The following is a 14150-nucleotide window of genomic DNA, read 5'->3' as shown; positions in this document are numbered from 1 at the left end:
TCTAGTTTAAAAAATAAAGTAGAAGCAAAGTTTAGTTAGCTAAAGGTTCTTTACAAGCCTACTTACATCTAGCCTGAGTAGCGAACCATGTTTGCTGTCAAACTAATTAACAGCTTAACAAAACATTGACCCACTTGTGGCCATATTAAAATTCTTTGAAATCTTTACAAAGGTTGAGCTGATTTTTTTTTATTGTGTTGGTATTGGAGTAATATTTGTTTTGTATGAGTATGTGATGCGGGGATAATTAATTATCTCAAGTAGATGAAAATTTTCGGAAGATAATCTTGATAAACAAATAAAAAACTTTGCTTTTCAAAAAATGAAATTGGGATCAAATTATATTTTCAAACATATGCACAAAAACACCCAGCCTCAGGACAAGCCTTCGTGGATTACACAAACACTTGTCCTACGCGTGGATCGAACCCGCGACGTGACACACATAGACGTGTTCTGATGACCTCAACCACTCTACTATCCGTGCAGTATATTGCAAAGAATTCCAGATACACAAAGACTTTTCCTTCAATAGGTATCAAGAAAAAACTATTCTTTTATATGTTGGTTTTCGTTTCTATTATTTTTTGTTCGAAACAGATCTATTGCCCCCCTGGGTGCGACACACCATTCTTTTTCCGGGGTTTGTACGTCGTACTTTAATTGTATTTATGTTATGCGTAGTAAATAAAAATGGGTTTGTTTCTGACTAGAAGGACTTAGTGGTTTCTTAGGTTTACGCGAATGTTAGACATTGAAATCAAACTACTTTTACGGATTCGTGGTTTAATTTTAGATTTTAGTTCCCGACAAGGACTTGCTTATAATTTACTATCGGTCCAAAATGGATTCTTCCCGTACTTCTAAAATTATTTTCAAAAAATCTCGTATCAGAATATTTCATGAATATACAACGCTACAAAGAGTTATTAACATTTTGGTATGATCATCTCAAAATCGGCACTTTTAAACCTATTTTGAAAAATCTTTTATCTCGTAATATTTCAAATCAAGTGCTCTTCTAATATATATTTATCTAGTTTATATCTTCTATTTATCGCGTGCAGTGATCATAGACGTGATAATCATTCGACAATTTTTGCTATCGTATAGATAAATAAATCAGTTAAGTGCGAGACGGTCTCGCGATATTAAGGGTTCCATATACATAGGCCGAAGAAACGTAAATATCGATTATCTTAACCTCGATTGTTACTTTCTGATAATTTGTCTAGCTATTACGGTTCTTGAGATACAGCCTGGTGACAGACGAACGGAATCAAGCCTTAATCCTTTTTTACCCTTTGGTTACGGAATTTGACCTACGTTTCTAAATATCTAACCTAAAATATAATAATTCAATATTTAAGGCCTCTTAATAAAGCCAATTACTACATTTTCCATCGAAACTCGTTCATGAATACATTTTTGACCTACATTCTACAACCTCCTTCCTTTCAATGATCCATCGTTATTAATATTGCAGTTTTATTGTCCTTAAAAAATAATAATTTAGATTTCTGACGATAAAAAAAAAACAATTAAAAATTACACCATACCATTAGAAGTAGTGTAAAGAACATCGATCCATCTCTGTCACTCTCGCGCTACCGTCCTATGACAAAAAGTGACAAATATAATTTTATCTTGAGGTCGAGGGTACCAGGGCACCATCAATCGTTATGTGTCAATTGTTATGTAGCATAGGTACTATAAATAGAAACGATATTGTCCTTCACATTTCTTCGTTAACCTATATTTAACCTAATAAGTCAATTTATAAAAATCTATTATTTAAACGTTGATATTTGATTACTGAATCCCTACTTCCCTACTAATATAATAAATGCGAAAGTAACTCTGTCTGTCTATCTGTCTGTTACGCTTTCACGTCGAAACCACTGAACTGATTTTTATGAAATTTGGTACAGATATAGAGTTGACCTTGAGAAAGAACATAGGATAGTTTTTATCCCGGACTTTTGAAAAGTTCTCTTGGAAACGCGATATAACCGACATCGACGTTGGCGAAGCTGTGGGCGAAAAACTAGTACATTATAAATTCAAAATTAACCCCTGACATACTAACTAAAATGTACCAAAAACCTTTTCTAAACAAATCCAGAAAGTTAAGAATAAATCCTCGGGTTAACGACCGTTAACCAAAAGGTCAGGGGTTCAAATCCAACCCACTACTATTTGTAATGTAAACAATAATATTTTAAGAAAAGTTTTGCATTGAAATATCAAAAATTAACACACATCAATAATCTTGTTACATAAATTATTAAGTACCTATACAAAAACTGGAAAGTCAAAATCTATTGAGTGTTTTATTCTGACCGTTATGACAACTCTGATCGGTGACATTTTTCGGTCTAATGTACCAAAATACGTGGCCTTCTATGATAAAAAAATACAACATCGGACTTATTTATAACGAATTGTTAAAAAGATAGTGTTTCTTTATTTTTTTTTTACGTTTCGGTCAATTTCACAAACTACTCACTAGATATTATATTTTAATATGAACTTTACTTTTATAATTATTAATATAGATTTAGATAACAATTCCTTCAAATTAAATATTGAACAGCGCCTTAACCTTACCGCTTAGCAACATGCCCCGCGGAGCCGTAAGCTTCGATTCAGAATTAACCCGTGCGTGCATACGACATAAACAAACGTGGCGGGTCGTAAAGACCAAATGATGACTTACGGGAACTGAAATAAGCGCTTTCAGTTGTAAATCAATATAGTCAAACAATAAACTTGAGTGGGGTTCAAGACTTTTTTGAATCGGGAAACAAACCTCCTTGCTAAAAGTTTTTCTGGATCAAATGAAGTTATTTATGTAATTTGAATGATTGGTGTTATTTTTGTACGTTAATAAACGATTAAAAAAAATCTTCTCATATTTTTGGTCGGTGCTGAAAGTTTTAGTTGAAAATAAAATTGTTTGAAATGTCAAAATACATTCTTTCGAGTGTCTTTTTTGTTATTAACACGTTTAACCTTATCTATAATTTTTTTAGACTAAAATGCCTGTTATCTAAGTTCCAAAATTAATACAACCTGTAAAAAAATGAACTAAACTAAAAGAAGAAATCCCTCATCATCTTCTTTACAAATGACGCACACTGCGGTTAGTAATATCGCAACATAAACCAAACAACACACAAATATTATGATTAAAGAATAAAAATACTTGTTTGACTTTGTTCTGGGTTTACGTTGTTAAAATACCATTACAAACATGAAATTAAGGAAAGAGTATCATAATTTCCTTTAAAAATGTATGCCTCAAAGGTATTTTGCCCCGACTTTTACGAAAAATACGTTTTAAAAATATAATATTCCATTGTTCCGCTAGATGTCGCTCTGAATCTTACAAGTGTAGCGAACTTTACTCGGAAGCCATATTGGATTTACAAAACGCGGGAAATGAAACGAAGTAATTAGAGGGATTATTATCTGAAAAATTAAATAAACACGATACGTTCGTGGATAGTATTTTTTAATCTTTTTTAAGTAAGTGCACCTGCGTTCTTTGAAGTTGAGATTAGTGAAGCCCTGGAGAAAGGAATATTTTTTTTCAACCGTTTTTAATTTAGAACATGCTTATCTTATTAAAAACTTTTTAGTTGTATTCACTGTTCTGTGAATTTCTAGTATCCTAAAAGTAACCGAGAATTACGTCTACATTATTTAAAAAAAAAATATTTTTTTCTACGACGAAGAAAGACCGTTGATCACATATTGACATACTTAACAAAACTGTATTTTTTTTTAACATAATATTCTGACAAATTATATTGTCGTCGATTGTTGTCGCTTCAGGCAGTCCCTCCAAAAAAACCTCAGATGTTGGAAGCGGGTTTTACAGCAAGTAATTTGAAGACATGCCATAGCAAATAACATGACTTGGCTGAATTCTTATAGAAATCGTTTGCGCGAGTTAAGCCTCACATGGTTGTCTTTTGTTAAGCGGTAAGTAGAAAACTTCAGGACAATGGGCTCGCGAATTTATTTTTGAGTCCATTATGTCAAAGCAAATGTACTCTACCATACCTTAATTTATATTTCGAAGAATAAATTATCTTACACAATTTTAGCCGACGCTATTCGCAAAAGAAAACCAAATACCAACGTTACGGCAAAACTCGACAGTCATATTTCGGCATATCGCTTTGCTTTATTTCAATATTCGCCTCTCAAAAATACCGTTTATTTAATCGGGAAAACTGTATAAAAGGCTTAACTGAAACAGATTAAACCTACAGATTTATAACACCTTTAATTATAAATGGTCGAGCGCGTACACTCAGCATGTGTTACAATAAAATTGGATTTTCATTGGACATTGTTGGCGCTTATAACCTTTTACCGCCTTTTCCTTTGTAAAGCTTTATAGTTGAGCGCTTAAAGCGGTTTAGGGCATGGTTAGAAGTTGTCGGTCTAATAGAGAAGAGTGCTGCAGCGCTGAGCGGTCCCGTGCGGATCGATCGGGCGAGGTGCGCGCGCAGCGGGTGACGTCATCGTCGCCGAGCGGGCCAACGAAATAATTTTGAAAGCTAAACGTAATACAATCTTATTGCTTGATTATACAATATCAACATACATTCGTATACTAATACCTACTACTGTGTAGTCAGCCGCTGTGTTTTACTACTAGAAATTTAGATGATTTATCCATTCTGTGATATACCCGCCAAAATAAAACGTAATTGGATTAAATAAACTGTGTATGTGACGTGTAGGTATTTAGGCCTAACATGCTATATTCTTATTAATAATAACAGAAGTATTCAAAAATTTAATTTGTCTTAATGGAAAGATAAGCTTTCATAAAATAATTAATAATATACACCTAGGTAATAAACGCATAAGTACAAAGTTTTCATCGAACTTAACCTTACTTTATTTCTTTTCTTATGCTACAAATGAACGCAACTTAACCGTGATTATTTTTCGTAAAATGAAACGCTTACATAACTTTGTAAGGCGGGTTCTGAATTTTGCATATCATTTGCAAATATCATGAAAAAATTCAAGTAGGTCAGGTATTTATTTGAACATCAATGTTTGCCCTCCAATTCTCAGTTCCTTTTAACGCTGCAAAATATCGCAGAATTGGGATTCCCGAAATAAGGCCCGCCATGGACGGTACGACACTTATTTTTATTGAATTCGAGTTGCCATTTTTTTCGAACAATTTGTATGAATGTATTACGTTCATATTATTTTATTTTAGAAATCTTCTTAATACAGTAAAAAGTAATTAATAATTATTTTTGGAGAAAATAAATGTTTATGTTCATGAACTACAGTATTTTATTGAATACACTTCTGAAAATGAATTTCGGAGAAAAAATATATGCAGGGTGTAAGTATCTATCTGGAACCCGGTTTCTAACATCCCTAGGCAGTTACTATTAGGGGCCGTATGAACTGGTCGATTGGGATTTCCAAGACCTTACCTAACCTTACTAATAAACTTCTACCGATTTGTCGATACCATTAAAAATATGATATATATTAAGCATAATGTTCCTTAGTTTGCTAATTTGCTATGTAGTTTTGTAAAAACTGGCTTCAATTTGAAAAATACTTGAAGGTTCGTAAACATGATATGCTATGATATGGAAGCTGCAGATATTATGGAGATAAAGGTGTCTATATAAAAAAAATCATGTGTAAAGATTAACAATGTTTAAAGATAATTCATGGTAAATGTTAAGCTAATGTTAATCTACCACAGATATCAATTATGTAACGAATGCATGTAACTAAGAAACAAAACGTTAATAATTCGGTATGCATCACATTCTGCGACAACCTCACTGCAGATATATGTAATCTCCCCGTATTCACTTAACAAACAACTTTACGAAAAACAATGCGGCAAAACTTATCATTATCGAGTTATCTACTAAAAAATGTATGTACGGTAATGCGTCATAATCGTGCGTCAAATGATACAATACCTTGTTGCTTTATCTGTAAGTCTTATTTCGACATCCTGGATTAATTGTTTTGATAACGTGGTAATTATTTAAAGCGTTTTGAAGAGTTGTTTTAAGTGAGATGTCTTATGGCAACCGTGGAACCAGTTGTGATTTGTCTAAGATTATAATTTCTACTGCATGAACTCCATAATGTCGTCGTCTTGACAATAAGATAACGAACTAATAAAACTTCGTTTATTTTTAAGACTGATGTTTACAGTCTCAAAACAAAGCCATAATTTTTAACGAGTGCTTAGTTTTATTTATACCTCACGCATATTATTATTATTTTGAATACCAACTGCAACTAAATAAAAAAAGAGTTATCTGTTTTTTTTTTGCCATACCTTGCCGTAGGCGTACAGTTCTAACTAATCCTTAACGCTTATTCGACAGTGGTCATGCTAAAACCTCCTTAATGCCTTCATCAATACAGTCCATTTAACTTTACAGCCCATTTTTTTCATTTAACGCCTGTACCCCAAAAACCTGCCTTATGTAAAAATCACCCAGGAAAATGGTACCTGCATGGTTCGTTCTAAAACGGGTTTTGTAGATCAATAACCAAATATAGTGCTGCATAAAACCGTCCGATGGTCGGATTGACTTTGCTATGTTTAGTCTTCGTATTGTTTCAACTCGCTATTTCAGTTGTGCACAGATTTAGGTGGATAGCATTTAAAATACATAGGCGAGCGGTTTTTTGTATCAGGTTTTTTTTATTAAGAATTAAATGGTAACCCCGTTAATAGACAGCAGAAGCGAGAAATAGAATGGATGAAGAGCAATGATGATGGTTTTTTCACTGATTTTTTTTCAATCCTGCCTACCTCTTAGAAAGTTTATTTCTCTTTATACAAAGTTTATACTTTGAACTAATAACAGGATGTACAAATATTTGTCTGTAGCACTTAAAATCAAGCTGAAGAGGCAATCAGGAAAGGAAGCTTTATTGGCTTTGCTTGGAGCTTACACGAGACATTGATTGTATAAAAGTACGGAAAATGTCTGAGCTGCAGTTTTTAGAAAGATCCATGTTTTACAATATTTCCTTATTGTTTTATCTAAGTTGCGTCTATGAAAGGATAAAAGTGTATTTTGTCTCAATATGATGCATGTCAATAACTTCCTATTAGTATCTCCTTCACACAGTTTTTTTTTGTTTTGCTGAGTCCTGTTTGCAGATGCCTCCATACAGTTTTATTGAAGTTAAAATTATGACACAGGTTTTACCTTGTGGAACTATACAAACATATTATCTATCTAGATTAAAATCAGAATAAAGTAAAGTATACCTGAACAAACAGTCCTTCAAAGAATGACTGTTGATTTAAGTACCGTTCACGTATCTATCTAAAAAATATAAGATGTTATCAAATAAGGCGCCGTGTTTAAAAGACATGAGTAGATTACCTAATCAAATCACGATATTAGGTATATTTAGGCCAACAGAAACAAAAGGGGGAAAACGGGAAAATTGTATATGACAAAAATATTAAAACTGGCAACGCAATGAAATATGAACTCCGTATAAAAAAAGAATACTTGCTTCTGCTTACGTTATAACGAAAACTAATTATGGAACCTACAGAGATAATACAAGAAAATGACCGGGTAGTCATAAGACTGAAAAATTCTTCGAATGCCATAATGAAATGTGTTTATTGAGATCCGCTTTATTAAAACATGTTGGCCTACATTGTACTTGCATAATTTTAGCCTCATTCACAACCTATTACATGGGATTGAACTGTGCGGCCTGGTTTTTAATGATTGTAAGGCTATGCCAATGGCTAAGGCCATGGCTTTCATTGGTAAAATTAAAGTGGAAAACTAACAATGATGATAAATAAGAACCAATCAAGCATCTGGACTCTGGACTGAGTTCTATCTACTGATGATGTACTACCCGATCTCACCCTGTACCAGAAAAACCTTTGCGGCAAAATGTTACTCTATCTTTATCAATTGCCTTCAACATGAAATATAATACCAGCAGTACATATTTACATTTGAAAATACTTGTGCACATCCAAGATAAAAATGTCTTTAAAAAACCTGCCGTATTTATATAACTACATTACAAAAACGTGATATTTTTCCTTAATGTTGATAAACAAAACACGTGATTAATAATTGAATTGATAATGAATATGTTGAAAGCAAAATAAATGTTGAAGATTTTATCTTAAAACTAGAAACTACCAGTGTTACATGAACTAATTGAATCCATTAAATACTATGTCCGAACCTAAATCTTCTAGAAGACGAGTAATTGGGAAGTGGGTGTTCATAGCATGTAACAAAAAAAAGTTTAATAATTCCTTCTCAAACAGTTAACTGACCGATCTAGCTTGAATAGAATCGATTAATACAATCGGTCAAAATCTCATCATGTTACAAATACAGATTCCTTACAAAAGTTAAAACAAAAACCTGAAAAGCGTAACTATTTCAAGATTATATTTACCTCTTAAGTAAAATTGGATGTTATGCGACAGAAAAGTTACCGAAAATGAAAATTGTGGAAGCCATTACAAGCTATTATCGCGCCCTTTACCTCTCAAACCGGACAAACTTCTATTTACAACCTAACAACAATAATATTCTCAAAGTTTTTGTTGAAAATAGTTTCTTATTCTTGGAATAACTCTTTAATTTGTCGTAAGTTTTGACTTATAAAGGACGTCATTCGAAACCTTTTACCTCTTTCACGCCAATTTTGAATGGTGTTTTCTGGGGGTTTTATTTTTCAGTAGGCCAATCCATCACGCTAAATTAATTGAATGTTTGGAAAAGAAGTTGGTAACGTGGCAATTTTGTGGCTAAATGATTAACAGTAAAAAAATACCTCGTAAACGTATCGCAGTTCCAGATTCAGTATGATTAACCTTAACTTAAATTAGTAAGCGTGTGCGTTCAATAACTTCAATACAGAAAGTCCTATGATACAATTGATTGAACAACAACAAAATGTTAGGAAATATAATGTCTAGACAGAGAAGACGATAACCGCTGGATTCCAAGGACAGGATCTGTTCAGATTGGTCGTCTTGGAGACCAACAAATAGAAGAAAAAGTTCTGTATCTAAAATGTGTAATACACAAATTATCTATGATTATTTGTATGCTCTTTGGAATGCTATAAGTAGCTATAGGGTATTTATAAAAAAAGAATAAGAAAGAAAAAAAATGATGAAGAAAGAAATGATTTAGAACGGTACCGTTTAGAATCTAAATGTCTCTATTGATTTGAAAACAACGCCTTAAAGATATTATTTCGATTTAAAGAAGATTTCAGCGCTTGAAAAATCTACAAAACTTGTCTGTAAAAAACATTAAGCTCTTCAGATAGATGGTAACTACTTGATAATAGCCAATATTTACTGGTCGCATGTAGTTATTTTTATCTGAAAAAACTTGCGTTCAGCTGTTCAGCACGTAGTTACGACGGGATTTTACTTTTATGTCTTTTTAGTTTTCCATTAATGTTAATGGCAACACTTGGCTGAGTGGCTAAATATCGTTAGCAAATTGTCCATTAGACCTGTCTTTTCATGCAGAACTATAGATTTAACGATTGATTTCGTTGTAAAGTTGATATTGTCGAGCCTTGTAAGAATTAACGCCTGAATGAATATAGGCTGTTCCGTTCAATTTTATAACAGGAAATATTTATCTTATTGAATTTGACAGAGATATGATTTATTTAAAAAAATGATGCTGCATGGCAACAGCCTCTTTCTTAAAGATATTTGTCATTACAACTATTGATCATTTAATATTGAATAACATTAAAATTTCCTATCAATGTTGGTCTCTTAAAACCTCGACCACTGCAGTACTGCACTTCATCATATTTTATCGTGCTAGGAACTACATATATAATGTCGTAATTATCCGCTGTGAATTTAGAACAAATGTTTAAACTGATATAAAAATTACAAACATTAAGACAGATTTATTATACACAATATCTAAAATATGCAGGCGATAATTCTATTCGAGATATATACAGCTACCGAGTTTGTGTTATGTAAGGTATGGTAAGATTATTGTTTTTTTAAATTAGTTTAAGCCTCCTTACACGTAAGCAAAACAGTATTTAATAATAAAATACTGAAGTCTTATCTCTATTTTATCGCGTAGCTGAGCTTTGCAGAAAATATAGACGTGCTTTTTAATATATTTTCACATCAAGTGCACGACGACTCGAGGACATAACAACATAAAGAGCTTGACATATAGAGCACTAAACCTCTTGACCTCTGCTTACCCCATTAAAGATCAAAGCCGTGGCGTTTCAATTTTATAAGTTGGAAACTCTTCGCCCATAAAATAAAATAATGTGCTGACTTTTTAAAAACAACGGCAATACAACTTGGCTATTATTTTTTTAACTGTACTCAAGTTATTACGCTAAATGGCCATAACGTAAAATGTAAACAATATTTTTAATCAACCCTCCTACAATTTAACTTTTGCTCTTTGATATTTTTTGTGAGCACACGCTACGTTAAACCCCTTTGTATTTATTTGTTGCATAAGACCTACACTACGGCCATGCCGTGACCATACCAAATAAAAAAGTGAGTACGTAACTGCTCGCACTCAAGGAACCACATTTCTTTTGAAATCGATCGGTTAACCGAACCGATACAAGCGCAGGGCTTGTCATTCACTGACGTCGTACCCGCGGCCTGACTGACGCATGCGCGTCTGGCTAACGTCTATGCCGTACGGATATAGATGAGTGTTGGCTTGTACATATTTTCGTAGTGCGCTGAGATCTTTTCATCGTGGCCGCATTACTTTATTGCCAGAATTCACGTTCGAACGGTTATCTCATTTTGTCGCATCGTAATATAGATAACGTTGACGTTAGTATAATATTTTATCAATTATGCGATAGCGGTACAGCTACTATTCATATTATATAAATGAAAATTAAATTGCGACAGAGGCATGTAGCGTTTAGCCGATTGTCGTATAGTGTATGGGGCGCATGGATATCGTGAAGGATCGTGTGTGGTGCCCTCATCAGTCAGTAGAGCGGACTCGGATCGCGCGGACGCGCGGCGTGTCGGTGCTTGTAGTTTTTTAGTTTGACAGTTGGCGCGTTTTTCGTTTTGGTTCAACCGGATATTTCTTGTGGAAATCATAGATTTTAAGTTAGTGTAATCTGTGTATTTTCTGTTGATTCTAAGTGTACGACTGTTCGTTTGTGAATTTTCCACGCCGGCTGTGAATTGAGTGGTTGCACGCCCTGTGTACCTGCTCTCGTCGTGTTGTGCAGAATTTTTGTGATTTCTCTTTCGGAAATTGTTTTGTGGACGAATTGCACCCGCTGCTGGGAACGACAGAGGTGAGTGACACACTTTATCGGAACACTGTACAGATTTAAACTTTCTAGTCGGGTTGAATAAGTGTTTTAGCGATTGCAATTTAGGGCGTACAATTTCTCTGTGGACCCGACCAACTGGTTCCAAATATAGCGAATCGGGTTTATTCTGAGCCCATAAACGTTTGAATAGGTAGTTACATGTTTATAGGCTGTTGGAATTAGTGATTTTTCCTTGATGGCCGGGCTGAGACGATCCAGACAGCTGTGTGTGCGTAACGGGTAAAAATAAATACACGGGCATTATCGGCCGGTAGACAAATCGGCTTCACTGAGGACAACGCGTTATTATTAGTGCATATTATACAATACCGTCATAGGTTAGGTTATGTTTTGTGCACTTAAGGTTCAAGGCTTCAAAGAGTACAGATGCTATGCACTTAGATCCCCTGTCCACGATGTAATTTACACGTGACGAGTAAATACCGTTATGATAAGAATGTTACACCTACTTTGTGATATCTCTGCTTACTAAGTTAATATTGCAAATGTGACCAATTCACTGCCACAGCTATGTATGTCGGTATAATTCCTAATGTCACACTGAATGACAGTATATAATATTAAAAATCTAGTTTCCGTATGAGATATAACCACCAGTTTAATAGAGTAACAACTTTATTAGCTAGTTAGAAAACTAAAAAGCATTAAATGTTGTACTTAACAATATTATTTGAGAATCAAATAGGAACTTGCTTACACAATGCTATCAGAATCCATTTATAACATAATACACATTTAAAATGTGTGATTTTTAAAAATTGATCCACGGGAATCACCATTTCCCATGCATTTAACTAATATATATTAACTAATTAATATAATTTGGTACTAATAATACTTATCAGCTTAACATGATTAGCACAGGCCCTGTTAATAGATGAATGTTCAATTATTTAACCATAGTCAAATTAAGTTATATTGACCACAATTCTATTTAACTATTTACCTTGTACATACCTTAATAGCAACAAGTCACAGTTTTGAAGTGAAAACCAGTTGAAGTACTATAATTCTTGCTAGTATTTTATTTATAAAACTTTTTTACCAATATCACATCTCTATATTAAATAGTGAATAATGTTGAGCTACAAATCTGTATTGTTACCAACTTTCAAAAATAAAATAAAAAAGCAAAATGAGACATATTTTTTTTATTCGAAGTCAGTCATGCAGTTGTTAGTAATGAATTTTAACAAAACCATGTAACCTTGAAATGTTTGTAAAGCACAATTCCTTATGTTTTCCTCATTGAAATTTGTTGTAAAATATATTATATAGGTACCTAGTTTATGTTGTCTTTTTCAAGAATAAAATGTACGAATTTATTGTGTCAAAGAAAGAAAATGATTCCATGCAGTTAAAATTTAAACTTCAAAATCTCAAATAAAAATAGAAAGTTTCAAAATGCCACCATAAATTAGTAAAAAAAAGGTAATCTTAAAACTTTATAATTACAAGGCTTACACTACATAAGTAATTAATAAAAAAGTGAAAAGTATGTGTCAGAATTACACAAAAAACCTATCCCGATGAATAAATACATTGCACTATACATTATATTTTATCTACACATTGAACTCCTACAAGTCCAACTTAAATTACTAACTACTTCTATTAAATCACAAGTTAAAAAGCAGCCCCACAAATTGTTATAACAATTTTATGTATAGTCCCTTAATTGTGATGGACAGTTATTAGTATTGTTGTCTCCACAGATAATATAGTATTTCACAGCAAACTGATTTATTATAACAATAAAGTGGTAATTTTGACTTTGAAACTTATTACTTTTTTTTTTTGTCAATGAATACCGTGTATGTAGTGTTAACTCCGTTAAAATACTGAAATTGTGAATGAATTTTTGACTGTATATTTTTTTGTGATATATCCATGTCTCTAAATATTAAAGTATTATATGCTTGTGGTTGGAACATAAAATCACTGTTTTAGAAGTTATTTTCAGTGTTAAGATAGTTTTATTGACTAAAAGATTTATCCGAAGTTCAATTTTTAATGATCATGCTCATAATGTCAAAACTGGCTGTACAATATCCTTAATGAAATCTAACTTATAAGTACTGAAAAAATTTAAATGTATTATTCATTATTTCAGTAAATACACCAATAAAATATTCAAGTTGTTGTCTTGAAAAATAATAACTCTAAACCCCTCTAATGTAGTAATACTGTCTAATTGTAGATAAAATATAAAAACCTCATTCCTAATTACCTACATTATGAAGGTAATTAATAATATTATTTCATAGTAGGCTGTATTTAAAGGTTTAGGTTCGTTTTAAGTAAATAATTTTATATTGAATAAGTGGAAGTCACTGTCTATGTGCTTTGTAAAAGACGCCCAACGACATTTCAGCATGACAAGCGGTACGGGCAAGACATTCAATCGTTCGCGTTTCGAGGCTGCATGTTTTATATGTAATTTGTATTGATATTTTCCTTGGCCATCTGCCAGAATGTAATATGGAAGCTGAACTTGTAGTCAGAATTAAGTATTCATTCATTGCTATAAATCTTTTCTATGTTATTCATAAACGGCGACTGGAGTCGGGTACCTACCGGCTTGCCCTCATTTCTCTTGGAACGTAGCAAGCGAGTAGGGTAGCCATGCGATGCCGGAATTTCGGACAGTCCCGAGTCCTACGCTCGGAGCGTAGTTAATAGTCGCCGTCAAAGTTAGTACCACAACTTGCCTAAGTTTCCTTTCTGGCAACTAATTA

General features: G+C 33.0%; 1 protein-coding gene across 8 annotated transcripts in view; it reads left to right on the top strand.

The window, feature by feature from the left end:
• The window catches only part of LOC113498289 (plasma membrane calcium-transporting ATPase 3), a 156415-nt gene that overhangs the window by 39075 nt on the left and 103190 nt on the right, over positions 1 to 14150 (top strand). For 2 of the 8 annotated variants that reach the window (XM_026878246.1, XM_026878253.1), the window contains exon 1: positions 10942 to 11373. The exons of 4 other annotated variants lie outside the window; for them this stretch is intronic. The gene's annotated coding sequence lies outside the window, so the exon portion shown is untranslated. Of the gene's footprint in view, positions 1 to 10941; positions 11374 to 14150 lie in introns of those variants that run through there. 2 more of the 8 variants (XM_026878254.1, XM_026878252.1) reach the window with 2 other exon arrangements.

This window comes from Trichoplusia ni, chromosome 10 (assembly GCF_003590095.1).
Source record: "Trichoplusia ni isolate ovarian cell line Hi5 chromosome 10, tn1, whole genome shotgun sequence".
NCBI classification, from domain to species: domain Eukaryota; kingdom Metazoa; phylum Arthropoda; class Insecta; order Lepidoptera; family Noctuidae; genus Trichoplusia; species Trichoplusia ni.
Note: the sequence above shows the minus strand (reverse complement) of the source record. Positions and strands in the feature narration are given on the sequence as shown.